This window comes from Erpetoichthys calabaricus, chromosome 18 (genome assembly GCF_900747795.2).
Source record: "Erpetoichthys calabaricus chromosome 18, fErpCal1.3, whole genome shotgun sequence".
In the NCBI taxonomy this organism is placed as follows: domain Eukaryota; kingdom Metazoa; phylum Chordata; class Cladistia; order Polypteriformes; family Polypteridae; genus Erpetoichthys; species Erpetoichthys calabaricus.
This window is the reverse complement of record NC_041411.2, coordinates 53,657,349-53,674,664: the sequence shown is the minus strand read 5'-3', so window position 1 is coordinate 53,674,664 and position 17,316 is coordinate 53,657,349.

Here is a 17,316-nt window from a genome sequence, read left to right as displayed (position 1 = left end):
ATTCTGTATAGAGAGGTTGCCAAACGGAATAACAATACAGGATATTTTGAGGTTTGTGTGACATCATCTCCGCCCCGGATTCTAACAATGTTTTCACAAAAAAAGATTTCCCACAGTTGCTCGGCCCGCTTAAGATACAGGAAAATGGGTGTTGTAAACGAATGTCCATTATTATTTTATTTTACTATTATTATTTTGTTTTTCTCAGTATCAATAGCCAAAAGGTAACGACGTAAAATGTTTAGTTAATACACGCTTGTCATATACAACTTGCTGTGTTTTTTTTATTTTTCTGGTTTCTATATGCCAGTTGCGTTTCACCCTGACAATGCCAATATCTTCGATTTTAATATTTTTATGTTGTGAACACCCATTTATATTTTCTGCATACTCAAAAACCAGTTCTTTCAAGCTTTCAAAATTCACCTTTTCACAGTTCTTAACATTCAATGTTATACCTTTAACTTTTAGACAGGTTTCACCGTTTGATAACTTGCAAGCATAACTTTTCGGGCCACTGCTTACAAATTCTGTGATGTATTCATTTGTTGGAAGCTCGCTCGTCAATTCTCCTAAATAGCAACCGGTTTCTGGGTCCCACTCGTTTGCTCTGGAAATATAAAGAATTGAATCCGTGTCATAGTATAGTATTCTTTCGTTCAGTTTGTTTAAAAGATTATACAATTCTAATCTTGCATAAGCTGTAGTAAAACTCGCAATAAAAATGTTAACATTGGAAGGTGTACTGTAACGATCTTTATCATATGTCCAAGTCACACACGCACATTCATCATCAATAAAATCACAAGTAGATACCTCATAGTTTGGGGCGAAAAGTAATTCAAACAGTTTTTCTGGGTCCGTAACTACAGATGTCCGTGGCAAATTAGGTCTTTGTGCAAACTTACCCCACAAGGAATTTAAAAAAAGTTTTGCAATTTGTCTTCGGGCCGGATTTTTTTTAATCAGGTTCTCACTTAATTGTACACCTTCCTTTTCATAAAACATGGACACATACAGTTTACACTGTTCTGTGTTTAGACAGCTCTCAGGATAACCCGACGATTCTTGCTTAGCTTTTAAATGGGCATTAATATACTCTGAAAAAAGTTCAGTAGAGCTTTGTTCAAAGTGCCATATCTCATAAATGCTTTCAATTCTGTAACCCTGCTGTACGGCTGCAAACAATTCCGGTGTTGTCCAGCAACCGGTTATCGCTCGTTCCTCGTGAGAGTGTGTGCAGGGACGCTGCTGTTGTGACACAGCACAAGTATAACAAAGCGTAAAATATAATTTTTTGTTTATTTTGCATGGCAAAACAGGGAATAGAAGATTTCTGGGTGGATACACCCTCACCCAGGCTAATCCAAAATACGTTTCTAACGGTCCAAAGTCCTTATAAATAATTTTTGGATGACCGATTGGATATCTTTTGGTTTTATTCACATATGGATATAAACTCGTAAAATCATAGTAATGGATTTTTTCACCAGCGCAAACCTTGTAATATAAACGTGCTGCATTTGTTCGTCCACCAAAGAGAGATTCCCGAGGGTTCAAAGCCTCTGGGAGTTGTGCGGTTTTCAGGAAATTCTGCACACTGGTGTTTTCACGAACCATTTGTCGCCAATTATGTTCCCAGATTTGATGCACCTGAAAACCCTGCATTTTTAAGTAGTAAACTTTTTCCATAGTTCTTGAATAAAGCGAACCGAATGACGTGTTTGTAACACTATTCCATGATTTTTCATTATAACAGATATTACACCCGTGAAAAAAACAACCGTTAAATTCAAATGCCATCTTTATGCCGTTATTTTCGGCATAGCCGTCTAGATAATATTTTCCAATACGCATTTCACCTCCGGGTTTTAGCGCGTGCCGAATATCTAGTTTATCTTGGGCCTCTAAATACATGATCCATTGAATGGCCGGTGTAGAGTAGCGCTTCTGTATTCTGTGATAACTGTCTTGTAACGGCAAAGCTATGGTTTGCTCACGCAAAAATTTAAGTCTAAACATTGCCATACAAACACTCGCTAAAGTAACATATTGAAAAGGATCAATCGATAATATTTTGTATTTGATCTGAAACTGCTCGTCTAAATACACCTTTGACGTTTTGGTGATCTCCATAACCTCTTGTCTGAACAAAATACAAGCCGACCTTAGAATCTCTACATCTAAGCGACAGTACATTTTTAATTCCTTTTGAAAATCAAATGCGTCATTCTTGTGATTAGAATACCATAAAAGAAATTCTTTCTTTTCGTCTGGCATCATACTTTCCACACCATAAAATTCTACAGCCGGTCTAGGCCCGACATAATTTTGGTTCTCAATCGTGTTAAAAAAATGAGGAAAGTATCCTTTAGCCCCTTTAAAACCCAAAGCCTGCGGTAATTTAGACAATTTTGATGCTAAAAAGTTCAAAGAGTCTATGAATCTGATGTTTAAACCTTTCACCGTTATCGACATGATTTTTCCACCGATCGTTAACAAATCCATTTTCATTTTTTCTTTTATTAATTGACTAATTACAAAATAACTGTCATAGGATTTTGCATTGTGTGCAATAAAAGTGTAATTCTTAAACTTACTATCTATAAAAGTTGATATAAATCTTTCAACACATTCGTTTCCGGCAAATTCCCAGCTTGTGTTACCATCCATGTGTAAAGCGTATATGTAATTCGGTTCGTGTATACCCGTGTCTTGCCGACATTCAAAATCATAAAATATATATTTTTTTGACACAGGACTCTTTAATAACGGTTGCATATAACATAAGTGATTGTCGCAGCTTGTGATTGTTTCTTTACAATGAGGACATAGCCTCGGTTTGCAACGGTGGGTAAGCTCTGTATAACACTGACAGTAAGTACAGTATTCTTTCCACTGGCATGCTTGTTTGTTTTGGTGCCTCTCATGGCAATCGTTTGATTGACAGATGATTTTGCATATCCGGCATCTGGTTAAACAGCCTGTTACTTCAATGCAGGAAGCATCATGGCAGGCCCTGCATGTATTGGCACAAACATGGCGATCTTTGTGAGAATAAGCAGCATGACAAATTTCGCAAAAATAATTAGCCCCGATAAATTTCTTCACGTTTAAAATCCCATAATAATGCTCATTGTGTAAGAGTAGGAAAATCACTTTAGAGTTTGGAGGCATAGGACCCGTTGTGAAGTATTTCCACGTACTCTCATGCATGTATAGTACCTTTATAGAAACATCTAATAGACGCTCAAATTTTTCTACATCTGAAAAAGATATTTTCTTGTCACCCGAAAACCCCAATTGTTTATGCATTTGTCTAGCTTTTTGCAGAATGCAGCTATCCGGTTTACCTTTCCGACTGAGTAAGCGGATGACAGCGCCTGCAAAACATAAATTACCCCGATGTGAGAAATCTACTAATAGACGTCGTTTAGTATTAATAATTTTACTGAAGAGTAATGTGTTAATTCTAAGTCTTGCACCACCACGCATGTTTTTCACAATGGTTACTACAAATCGGAGAGAAGAATCTGTAATAATTTCTGTATTATTTTGCAGCATCTGAGACACGTAATTTAAAAAGCCTGTGGCGTCAAAGCTGTCTAGATTCTTTTTTTGGGAATAAAGATTGTTTTGCAAACTCGGGGAAATAAGTCGCAATTGAACAAAATCGCAAGGTGCAATATTCGGGGATAATGCATCTAAAAGACCCTGAATACTTTGATGGACAATGTTTATGGCCTGTGTATAGGACTTAATCCTATCCAAATCGATAAAACGGAATTCATAGTTATGCTCTGTAGCTCTAAACCTTTTCATCTGTCTTTCGGATTCCCTTACAATTTCAACATGTGCGTTAAGAGCCGAAGAATCTGTTTGGTCTCTTGTTCTATTAGCCCTAGGACCCCGGGTACATTTCAGTCGCCTTTTCTGATAAGCAGACAGCCGTTTGTATTTATTTTTGATCTTTCTGATCATATTTAAAAATGTGTTACTAGCTTTCATTTTAGCTTGCCTTAGTCATATAGAATTTGTACCAGAACCGGTGCCCAGACTTGTGCAATCTTTTAAGATCACGCTTTCCAGTCTATGCAGCCTTTGGTAAGCTGTCTGAAGTTCAACTACCGGTATGTGCTCAGAATCAAAAATGCCTGAGATACAGGTCAGAAGATATTTCTTTAAAATATTACTCTGAGGACATAATATCTCCTCGATAAAGGCTGATAAAAACTGTATACCTTTACGTCTATTGCTAAATGAATTAATAATTCTAATAGCACACATCAGCCATTTCTCGATTAAATGATGCACACGGCTATCAACTTTATCATCTGAATGAATGGTTTTTCCAGACTTGGTTGTTGCTTTCTCTGTTTTCTTTCCTTTGGAAATGCTACCAACGGATTGCCCAAAATCTGAAAAAAAAAAATTAAATCAACCACAATCTTATTAGCTATATAATATAAATATGGATACGTACAGCAATTCATTAAGCTCGCCGACCCAAAAGGGCCCCGCAAAATAGCGACACACACCCAATCTTTTCATCTATACAGTTTTGCTCATTTTCTGAGACCTTTGGTCAGCAAAGTTCTTATCAGTCGGGTGCACACAGGGCTAAGCAATGTTAGCAGTCCACGTCCGGGCGTTGGTCAGCAAAGTTCTTATCAATGGCTTGCACACTGGGTTATGCACGCCGGGCCCCCTATCCATGTGTTGCTCTTGCCTAACGCTAGGGTACATTGAGCGCTATAATAATAATAATAATAATAATAATAATAATAATAATAATAATACATTCTATTTATATAGAGTCTATTCCATGCACAAGGCACTTACAGGATATAAGAAGCAGATCATAACGTCATAAATAAATAAAGAAAGAAAATATAAATAAATAAAGCACAAACACATACAGGCTGACCCCTGAAGATCACAGGTCCTTATTGTCTGTGATGTGAATGCCAAATACATACACACTCTAGATTTTGATATTAACAACAAAATTTTATTTTTTCTTATTTTCATACCTGTAGGTTGCCGAGGTGCCGTCACATTTCCTAATAAGGTGGTTGCAACACGTCTTGGCGGTTTTGTGGTGGCTTTTCTCGGTGAGACTGTCGTTAATCGAGATTCAAGCAATTTCTCACGTGCTGAAATATTGTTAAAAATAATAATAAGGTGGTGGATGTATTTTTATTATTAACAGTGTATAAACATCCTTATAACCTTTAAGGTGTAAACCAATAGGTTTTTTTTTTTTTTGTTTGTTTTTTTTCACTAATTATACGTGTATATATATTATACAAATCTTACCGGACGATTCGGTACTAATTCTATGTCGATCGGAAAGCTGAGCATCAAATTCAACCGAATCTAAGAAGCGAGCCATAATGTTCCAGGAATGCAGAATGCATTAAAATATTTTAATGTGTAATTCGGCTCAAGTCAGTTATATATTAGGCCGATAACCATCTAACATTAATCAAATATTATCGTTTATAAACACACGGTGAAAACGTAAATAAAAATATTCCATGGAATTTTATCATTTTATGTCATGTATCAGGGTACCTCTAGAATGTTCCATCGTTACATCGTTATCACTTATAGACAGCCGGTGAAACGTATATTCCAATGAATTTTTTTATCAAATTTTATTCTATGGGTGGCTCTAGAATGTTCCAAGAAGGCCCGCGGGGTCAAGTACACACGTCTTATCTCAACGATCGGCAACAGATGTTAATTTTGTAAAGAAACCTAGAATTCCATTTTACCATTTCATTTATGACATATCATATCATAATAATATACAGAATTTAAAAGTACATGTCCCAATTTTGCTCTTCGGCTCCGATGCGAACCCTGATCTGATGGCTTAGAAAATGACAGCTCTGCGTGCAGCGCTACAAGGTCAACATACGTACCAAAATGTGACGATTTTTTTTTTTTTTTTTCTTATTTTAAGGCACAAGTTCATCATACCATGGGTTAAAAAGACTAATGAAACGTGTACACACCATCATGACTTGTATATACATAAATATTAACGCTTTATCGGTTTTTTTATTTTTTATTATTTATCATACAAGACCGCCTGCCCTGGCCTGTCTCACCAATTTATAGGCCTATCATAAATTAAATGGCACGTATTAAAAATGACAACAAGAGCATTTCATTTTACCTTTAAATTATGGCTCTATAATAGCATATCACAACGTAATGCACAATCATGATAATATGCACACTTTAAAAGTAGGGTAAAGGTCTTACTTTTGCACTTCTGCTCGGATGCGCCGTGAAATCTCCTGGTTTAGAAAAACAACAGCCCGAATACCCGAACCATCAATGTATGTATTACAATATTTTTGTCTGTTGCTGTTTAATCCATATGCTAATACATTTTCCATAGACAGAGTCGTTCGTACTTTTTTGACAGCAACGCCATGTTGCCTTCAATCCATACACATTTCACACTCCCGCCAACAGGTCTGTATCCTGATTGGCGGGCATGAACATGGGACGGGCTCGTTGCAGTCAGCGCATGCCCGAACCAGACCGGTGTAATGCCATTGGCTAGCTTAACATGAGGCTTGTGTTTATTGATTGGTTAAAAATATGCTGGCGGGTTATCTTAAAAAAATCTTATCTTTAAAGGCTTTGATTGGCCGAGCGTTGTAAAAAGCTTCGCCCAAAAGCATATTTAAAGAACGATTTTTGCATCGAAAACCTCAGGCCTCCTCAATAACAAGAATTGGGTATGTTGTGATGAGCTAAGGTGTCCACTCCGTTATGACTGATACTTAGCAGGCTGGCATCGTCCGCCGCTATTAAGGTCAGAATGGAGGCACTAACACTTGTTTACAGCTAAACCATTCTTCTGACCGAGCGATTGCTGGCTGGCTGGAGGCCCGACGACATCTGGCGTGAAAAAGACTGATGCACCTGTCCTAGACGACAAGACCTTGGACATGGTGAGTCTGGAGTCTGGGTTTAAGAAATTTTCCGTTAACCCTATCTACAGGGCGGTACAATAATAGGTTCTCATTTTATTTTATTTTAACTTGACAGATTGCATGTGCGGAGCCCAAGTATTATGCAAAAGAAGTAATTTCTGCAACATTGAAAGGTCTTATCGCTAAAAAGAAAGATGATTTAAACCCTGATGTTAAAGAATTAATGCGTGACATTGAAAGGCTTACTGAAAGAATGCCTGGCTTGGTGGAGTGTTTCCTTTTTTCAGATAGAAGGGCCGATGTAAAAAGCATACCGGCTATTTCACGTGTGACTAGATGTATCTATAGATCAATAGGGAATACCGTTCCTGTAATGACACGTGATACATTTTTGTGTCTTTTAAGCCGCATAGCCCGTATCTGTTCCAACACGGCAGACGATTGTGTTGAGAAGGCTATCCAGATAGCTTCTGATATCTTGTCCAGAATTCTGTTATGTTTTACTGATAGCCCGTTAGGTGTATGCGTTTTTCGTGTGGGGATATAACTTTTCTTTTTCCCTAGAGTGACTTTAAGATGGCCGGTGAGGTCTTTAAACACGTTTTAAAAGATTGTTCAACATCAAGTCTGAAGTCTCAAGACCTGTGTGTAATTTCCCAAACACCTGACAGCCATTGCAGTCACAGAGCCGGATTGATTTTAATGAAACATTGTGTGAACGCTGTTGTAGCTTCCGTGGTTAGCACCTGTGTAAGAGGTGTATTAATGGGGTCTTGTTTAGCATGCCGTTTGGGTGACGAATCTCAGGATGGTTACACTTGCCTTTTACTAGAATCTGATTCTGAGGAAATGTACCCTTGTGTTTCCAACATCTGTCAACAGATCAGTATTAAAAGATTAATTCAAACGGTGTTTTCTATGGTTAAACCCCTGTGTGGATTAAGAATTGTGCAACCGACTAAAATTTATATTCTTAACTGTCTGAAACAGTTTGTTGCCGTAGTAAACAGTTTTCAGCTTATACAAAAGATGCATCATGCAACAAAACCCAAGATTCGGGCAGCTGCTTTTCAACTTGTCTCTAATCACCATTACAGTTATTTTTTAAAACCAACATCGATTTACAGAAATCTAATCAAAAGGCCTTATCCATGCTAAACAAGACCTGTATGTGTTATATTTTCTGTTGACTAACTGTTGTATTTTGTTTTGTTTTGTTGTCAGAGGATCCAAGACTCGGCAGCTAGAACAAGGAAAACCTGGTCCCAACCCATCGTGACACGTAATACCTATAGAACATATTCTCCTTATATTATATCCGCTAGAAAAAAGATTCATTATGACCATAATCGGTCGCTCAGTCGTCTGGGCTTATGTTTTTAGCTCTGTTGAACATTTAGGGGAAAAATGTGATGAATGTCAAGAGAACAAATGCATACCAGATGGACACATTTGTAATATCTGGTTCACTAAACCATTTATTGCATATAAACAGAGCTTATTTATGCTCGAAAGGGCTAGAAAGGATAGACTTGTGTCCTGTGTGCGTGCTCTGCTAAAAATGTATAACTTGCCTTGTTTTCGTAAAGCTATCAAGAATGATGTGGATGATATTATAGCAGAGTTTGAGAAGGGCGAGATACCCATTGATGCTTACGCACAACTAATTCAGCCTGTGAAGACCAGCTTTATGTGGTCGGCTCTGTTCCAAACAGAGAAAATAGGCTTACATAATTTAGTGAAATACAAATATATTAAACATGTGTTGGCTTAAACATTTTATTTAGATGTATTACCGGCTCACTGATGGGTTGGGACCTGGTTTGCAATTTGATTTTGTGTTTTCAACAGTGTATACAATTCTTGTATTTTTGCTACTTTTTAAATTGAATTGCTAATCTATATTCAAACAAGCTTCTGTGGCTATTTTACAACTGTATAACCTGCTTTTATTCAGACTTTTAAGCAATTAATGTATAACAGTGTGTAACCCGGAAAGTGAAGACAACATGTTATTTTGCTATGTTTGGAATTTTGCTTCAATAAAAATTGTTTAAACCACTTTTTTTTTTTTTTTTTGGTATCTTTTTGATTCATTCAATAAAACTTGTTGTTTTAAATCACTTTGGTATCTACATTACGCCTTGCTTTATAAAGGGCATGGTTTTACATGGCTGTCAAGGTAACGGTATGCTCTGGACGTGTTTGGGATGCACTGCCAGGCTCCTTGGGTGTGTAATAGAGCCTCTCTAAAGTTTTCCTTTCCATCCTCTTGCAGGGGTCTGTCACTCAAGCTCTCTGTAATCTCTGTACACACCCGGGCGCTGTAAACAGATAAGAGCAGGCTCACTCAACCTCTCTGTACGCTCTGTACACACCCCGGCGCTGTGCGCAGCCACGAGCAGGATGCCTGCTCCGCCCCAAAATCACTGACTTACCTTTTGACGCCTTACAGGGGGGCCCCGAAGGACCGGTTCGGATCACAAAGATGAACAGACCCAGTTTTTAGGATCAAGGCTAAGAGCAGCCGACCATTTTTCCATACGCACGACTGACAAAAGGGCTGATGCCGGTCAAACAGCGCACCCGACAACAGGCAGAGATCAGCGCGCAGGGAAACACCCAAATTAACTCAAGTGGCAGACTGTGAGTACCGGAAATGCCAGGGGGGCGGGACAAACACCTGTCAAAATTATGATGTATAAAAGTGACGCTCCTTTACTACTCATGGGTCTACAGTGTTCAGTAAGCAGAGATCTAACAGCTTTTGTGACACACCTCGGTGTCTTCCGTTACAAGAGGATGCCTTTTGGCCTCAGCTCAGCACCTAGCTGTTTTAAGAAGGTCATGTCTTTCATGCTTGCAGGAATTCCAGGTGTGGCCATTTATTTGGATGACATCGTAGTGCATGGTACCACCCTGGGCCAACATGATGAACGCCTTTCTCAGGTGCTCCACCAACTCTCACGTTACCATGTCACTCTTAACTTGGAAAAGTGTATTTTTGGGGTGTAAGAAATTGAATTTGTGGGGTATAGGCTCTCTGGGCAAGGCATCATGCCTATAATGTCGCACGTGGATGCCATCCACTCTCTTCCTGAACCTCAAACATCCTCACAACTGGCATCCTTTTTGGGAATGGCTACATATTATCTCTCGCTTCCTCCCACAGTTTACCTCAACATCAGCACCTCTACTCCATCTCCTTAAGAAGGATGTTCCCTGGCATTGGACAGCAGACTGTCAGAAGGCAATGGAGACACTTCAGCAGCAGCTCACCAGTTCTCCTACTTTAGCTAACTTTAGTCTTACAGCTCCCACTATTGTGACATGTGATGCTTCTGTTGCAGCTTTGGGAGCAGTTCTTTCCCAAGTACACAATGGCATAGAAAGGCCTGTTGTATATGCTTCATGGGCACTGTCTCCCTCTGAACAGAAGTATTCTGTTGGGGAAAGAGTAGCTTTGGTTTGTATATGGACTTGTGAACACTGGCACCTTCTACTTCTATGGCAGGTCTTTTATTCTCAGTACTGACCACCAGGCACTTACAACACTGTTACACACAAATGGATCTGGTCATAAGCCCCTCAGGTTGCTGCGTTGGGCAGACTGTTTGCACCAGTACAATTTTAAGATTGAATTCACACCGAGTAGGCACAATGCAGTAGCACACCTCTTATCCCGAGCAGTTGTGCCAACTGCAGTAGAGCAGATTTGTGACCTGGAGCCAGACCTGGTGTTTACGTTGCATGCTCCCCTCTCTTCTGTTATCTCTTTGGACCAGCTGCGCCAAGCATCTAGGGATGACCCTATTTTTTCCAAACGTCGCTGTTTTATTAGGGATGGATGGCCCACCACAATAGAACACAAACTGATTCCATACTATAGGGTTAAGGACGATTTATTTTGTTGGGAAGATGTCTGTATTGCTCGAGGCCATCATACTCTCATACCAGCACTGCTACAAACATGAGTTTTTCGAATGGCACATGAGGGCCATTTGGGCATTGTTAAGCTGAAACAGCATTGTAGGGATATAGTGTGGTGGCCTAATAGAGACCGTGATGTTGAGATACTGGTAAAGGACTACACTGCCTGTCTCCTCAGTGGCAAATCCCCACCTAGTCCACCAACTACTCTCACTCCTGTACAATGGCCACTTGCTCCTTGGAAACACATTCAAGTCGACATTTATGGTGAATTGCTTGGTGCTCCACACCATGCTCGCTATCTCTTGGTGGTGTATGATCTCCATTCCAAATGGCCAGAAGCCCTGCCTCTTGCAACTGTGACTACCCACTCCATTATTAGGAGCCTGGATTACCTCTTCACTCGGTGGGGCTTGCCAGACATGATAACTACTGATAATGGGCCCCAGTTCACTTCTGGTGAATTTCATGACTATTTGGAAGAAAAGGCCATTAGGCACATTAGAACTGCTGTGTATCACCCAGAATCGAATGGCGGGGTCGAACGCCTCAACCGCACGATAAAAAATGGAATCCGGGTATACCTGACAGAAGGTTGGCAGTTTGAGGCAGCTCTCCTCCAGACCCTGTTACATTTTCAAGCAACAAACATACCACAACAGGGGCATCACCTGCTTCCTTAATGTTTGGTAGAGAGCTGACACTTCCTTTGGACCGTTTTCTTTGGGTAAATTGTTACCTATACCAACACTCTCACAGACACAGGCCCATGTTACCTCTTAACAGCAGTGTATGCAGCAGCATTTCAGTCAGGTCAGAAAATCAAAACTGCCATTATTAAAGGAACAAGACTGGGTGCATGTGTGGCTTCCTCGCCATATCAACAAGATGAGACCCCGTTGGTCAGATCCATTGAAAATTACTCGGCAGCTTGGACCAGCTACTTTTCTTCTGCAAGATGGTTTTAGGCGTCACACAAATAGCCTGAAAAAAGTCACATCACCAAGTCAGCTTCATCAGGGCCCAAAGATGCATAGCCTGATGGCATGGGAGCCCCAAACAGTGGCTGGAAATGGACTGGCTGCTCCTCAGTCATTCCCACAGGTTTCCAATGAGATTTCACGTTCATTCAGGCACAGAAGACCTCCCTCCTGGCTTAAGGACTATACTACCAAGTAGGCCTTCATTTTTTAAAAAAAGGGGAGGGCAGATGTGATGTCGGTGCAGAAGCAGATGTGGGGGGTTGTAGGAGAAAAACTGAAGTATTGGTTGTTGGTGTGGATGTTAAATAAAGGAAAGATAGCTAAGGATCACACGTGTGTGAACTGCTATTTCTGATACAACAGGGAGCATCCCTGGATTGATGGATGTAATCATTAAACATCCTTTTCAGAAATATTGTGGCAAGGTGTCCTCTGAATTTAATGGAGCTTTCAGGCAGTTCACAACACAGCGAAGCCGAACGTTTTCTCACCGTGATGATATCTCGCACTACCACCTGGTGAAATCTTCCAAATTTACATAAAGTATGAGCACAAGTATAAACAGTAAAATGCTTGTGTAGCAGTAGCATCTGCTGGAGCATGCATTGCTTCGCGTGAAGTATGAACCTGGCCATAGAATTCCAGCATTGGAACTCATGTCAACTGTTCCTTAAAACTTATTTGAATCATACCTTAGGCTTATTGGTGTAATTGTTAATGAGGATCTTCCCAAGTATTAAATAATTGTTAATTAAGTAATAGTTATTAAGTGGTGATTAAGTAGGAATATATAATGTAGTGTTAATTAAGTGTTAATTGAATCTTCCTGATCACCTTTTTTTATATAATGGAGCATTATTTCCTTTTTACAGTCCTTAGCAACTTCCCCCGTGTGCAGTGACATTCTAAAAAATATGTTTCATGGGTTTATATATTCACTCACTAACCTCCTTAACCACTCAAGGATAAATGCTATCTGGTTCTGGTGATTTGTTAGTTTTCAGCCTATTTAATCTAAGCAATACTTGTCCCACTACAATTTCCAAATCACTCAGTAATTCCTTAGTAGTCCCTATTCCTGGTGGCAGTTTATCCACTTACTCACTTATGAAAACATCAGAAAAATGCAATCTGCAATTTCACTCTGTGTATTTTAACCCCCCCCCCCCCCCCCCATTAAAATGACTGATATACAGTATTGTACCTCTTCCTTGACTGTTCATTTACTGCTATCAGGGCCGGATTTTCCTATAGGCTAACTAGGCTTCAGCCTAGGGCCTCAAGATCAAGAGGGGCCTACATTCAAATTTTTAGCAAAATTAAAATTACACTATTCTAAAAACAGTGAACACTAAAACACTGAACCCGAAAATAAGGAGAAATTCTACGCATATGACTAATAAACAAACATAAAAATGTATTGGTTAAGATCAACGCGTTAATTTTCCACACAGGTTAGTACCAATCACAACATGTTTCATTTAACATATTGATATATATCACAGTAATGATGTATTTTATTATCTCTCATGTAATTTACAAACTTAAAAATGGAAGGTGAAAGGGCCTCATAAGTGGAATAGCCTAGGGCTTCTTTTCATATAAATCCGGCCCTGACTGCTATAGCACTGAAAGAATCTCTTTGAGTCATTTTTCACCTTATCTGCAATATTTCCCATCTATCTATCTATCTATCTATCTATCTATCTATCTATCTATCTATCTATCTATCTATCTATCTATCTATCTATCTATCTATCTATCTATCTATCTATCTATCTATCTATACACCTTACACAGCTGTCTTTCCATTAAAACTTCTTTTTCATATCCTTATTAACCTATGCAGAATTTTTACAAATTTCTTACCAAATGCAAATTTTAGTATGTATATGTCCTGTATTATATGTAAAATGTTTTTGAAATTGCTCCTTGACTACACTTAAAACCTTATCCAAGTCTATCCCTTTTAGATTTTGCCTCATCTGTGCAAAATTTGAACTATCAAAGTTAAACTTAACAGTATTAGTCATTGCATCTGCCATCTTGCAAAACACTCAGAATTAGATTATACTATGGTCATTTGATCCTAGTGGTTTGTTCACCTCTGTATCCTGAATTCTATCCTGACTATTTAGATGTTATCTAGGGCTCTAATCTATCTTTTACCCAACACACTGCCTGCTGTCCACTTTTTCCAGCTTACACATATAGGAAATTAATTAGTTTTATAACTCTGAAGGATCCAGGAAATGGTATTAATGCATGTTTCTAGTAGAAATGACTACCGCAGTATCATAGGTTGTTCAAATCATTCTTTTTCTAGCCAGTAATTAATTCTAAACGGTGTTGCAATCAATTAAATCTACAATTGATTTCAAAATTCATATTCTTACATACAGAAAATTATGAGGCATATTTACTTTTCTGAACGTGTCAATATATACTGTTCATGCCAATTTAATAAAGATTCCAAGGATTAATAAAACAACATTAACTGATTGAGCTTTTAACTATGAGACCCATTACGTTAGTCTAGCTCATTAGCTCTTTATATTGCTTCAGTATGTTAGTTGTTTTCACAAAAATATAAATGTGACAATCATTATGAACTTTTACTGACATGACTATTCTTTTTCTCCTCTCAGTATCTCAGTATTTCTATAACATTTACTTCTATTGGCATATTGCCCAGTTGCTTTTGTCTCGAGGAAATGACAGAGAGATCCAAAGATGTAAGGATTTAATCTTCACATTACATTGACCAGAACATATACCAAATACCATAAAAAACAAATATAATATAAAATGCTCTGGAAATGTCACTCTGACTGACTTTGACTGTGACTTTGGCAGTTAAAACTGTGCATAGAGTTTTGTTTTTCACTATTATATTATCAGCAGGAAATATCTCAATTACAGCATTGGCTGCTCATTAAGCTGTGGGGATTTATAGAGGGGATCATTTTCCCCTTGTCACAGTTTATAAGACACAAGTTGTTTTCTGTTGTTTTATTGTACTTACACTACTTTCACCAGCAGATGGCACTTGGGAATGCAAATATCATAAACCTGCCTAAATAAAATTCCATCGTGTACAAAAGTATGTGAATTCTAAATGTATATTTTGAAGAAAGGGTCACAGATGTACAAGTAAAGCCTAGCCTGAAGTAGCACACAGAGACATACACATACCTTTTTTGGCCTTTGACTCAAAAGTTGAGAAAGGGCACTTTTTAGGAGGCAGAGTTTAATACAATACAATTTATTTTTGTATAGCCCAAAATCACACAAGAAGTGCCACAATTTGCTTTAACAGGCCCTGCCTCTTGTCAGCCCCCCAACCTTGACTCTCTAAGAAGACAAGGAAAAACTCCCCAAAAAAAACCTTGTAGGGAAAAAATGGAAGAAACCTTGGGAAAGGTAGTTCAAAAAGAGACCCCTTTCCAGGTAGGTTGGGCGTGCAGTAGGTGTCAAAAAGAAGAGGGTCAGTACAATACAATACAATGCACAGAACAGAACAAATCCTCAATACAGTATAAAAATAAAAATTTTACAAGTACGGAGTAGAATTTTAACAGTAGATGATATCACATAATATGATTTGGATTTGCTTAGAGTCCTGGAGACCTCAGCCATCAAGCTGCCTCCCCCATTTGGCCAGTCCACAGCTGAAACAGTGTTGGGCCAGCCAATCCGATGAAAGGACCCCTCTACCCCACGATTCCTGCGATCCTCCATCAGGGATGACTTTACCTTACGCAGGCAAAACAATCTGGCAGGTGGGCCGTGGCACCAAGTGTCACATTTGAGTACTGAGAAGAGAAACAGAATAGGTGAGGGTTAGTAACAAATTATAACTATCATGTTACTTATGTTTTAGTGCTAATGACAAACAACAGAAATACAGTCTGTACAGTTAATCAGCAGCTCTAGTCAGGATATGCTAAACTGAAGTAGTGAGTCTTCAGCCGGGATTTAAAAGCTGAGACAGAAGGGGCATCTCTTATAGTAGCAGGCAGACCATTAGGTCTGAAAGAACTAAAAGCTCGACCTCCCACTGTTATTTTATTAATCCTTGGAATCATAAGCAGACCGGCATCATGAGATCTTAATGTGCGTTCTGGTTTGTAAGTCATGATAAGTTCAGACAAGTAAGCCGGACCTTGGCCATTTAATGCTTTATATGTTAAAAGGAGGATTTTGAAATCTGCCCTCAACTTAACCGGGAGCCAGTGTAAAGATTTAAGAACTGGAGTTATGTGTTCATATTTTCTTGTTCTTGTAATAATTGTTGCACTAGCATTTTGGATTAACTGGAGGCTGTATAAAGAACAGTTTGAACATCCAGTGAACACCACATTGCAGTAGTCAATCCTACTAGAAATAAATGCATGAATTAATTTCTCAGAATCCTGTTTATTTAGAAAGCGACTTAATTTCCCAACATTTTAAGATGGAATAAACATGATTTGGACAACTTTGTAATATGCGCTTTAAATGACATCCATCCATCCATCCATTATCCAACCCGCTATATCCTAACACAGGGTTACAGGGGTCTGCTGGAGCCAATCCCAGCCAACACATGGTGCAAGGCAGGAAACAAACCCCAGGCAGGGCGCCAGCCCACCGCAGTTTAAACGACATGCTAGAGTCAAAGATAACTCCTAGATTGTGGGCTGAATCAGTAAAATTAATGGTGATTCCAACTGAGTTAAATGATGACAAAATATTTGTTGTGATCAGCATCATTCCCTCCAACAATTAACATTTCTGTTTTATCGGTGTCTAAAGACAAGTAGTTCTCATCCATCCACTCCTTTAATTCACTAACACAACTAATTAAAGACATCATTGGAGAAACTTCATTTGATCTAAATGAAATGTATAACTGGGTGTCATCTGCATATGAGTGAAAATGAACATTATGTTTCCTAATGATAGATCCCAGTGGAAGCATGTAAAGTGAAAACAGTAAAGGTCCCAGTACTGAGCCCTGCATTACATTACATTACAATACATTAGATTAGAGTATCACAGATACAAATTTGGGACCAATTACATATTATTTCTTTGTTTTATTGCTATTTTTGTTTTGTTTTTTTAATTAACAGTTTGGATATAACTTCAAAGTTATTATAATTCATAAACAGAAGTCTGCATGGGCATTAAATGAAAGCCCAAAACTGAAATATTGTGACCTAACAGAGCCCAAATGATACTGGCAAAATTGAAATCTAAAGCCAAAACCGGTCATTTGCTTTTCACCTCAGGGGAACAGAAATACATATTCACAGAGTGTGTGTGTATATATATATATATATATATATATGTATATATATATATATATAGCCATGTACCTGAGCTTATTTGCATACAATGCTGGGACCTGCAGGTTGGTTAGCTACTGTTCTTTCACTGACACAAGAGCCCGTTTTGGT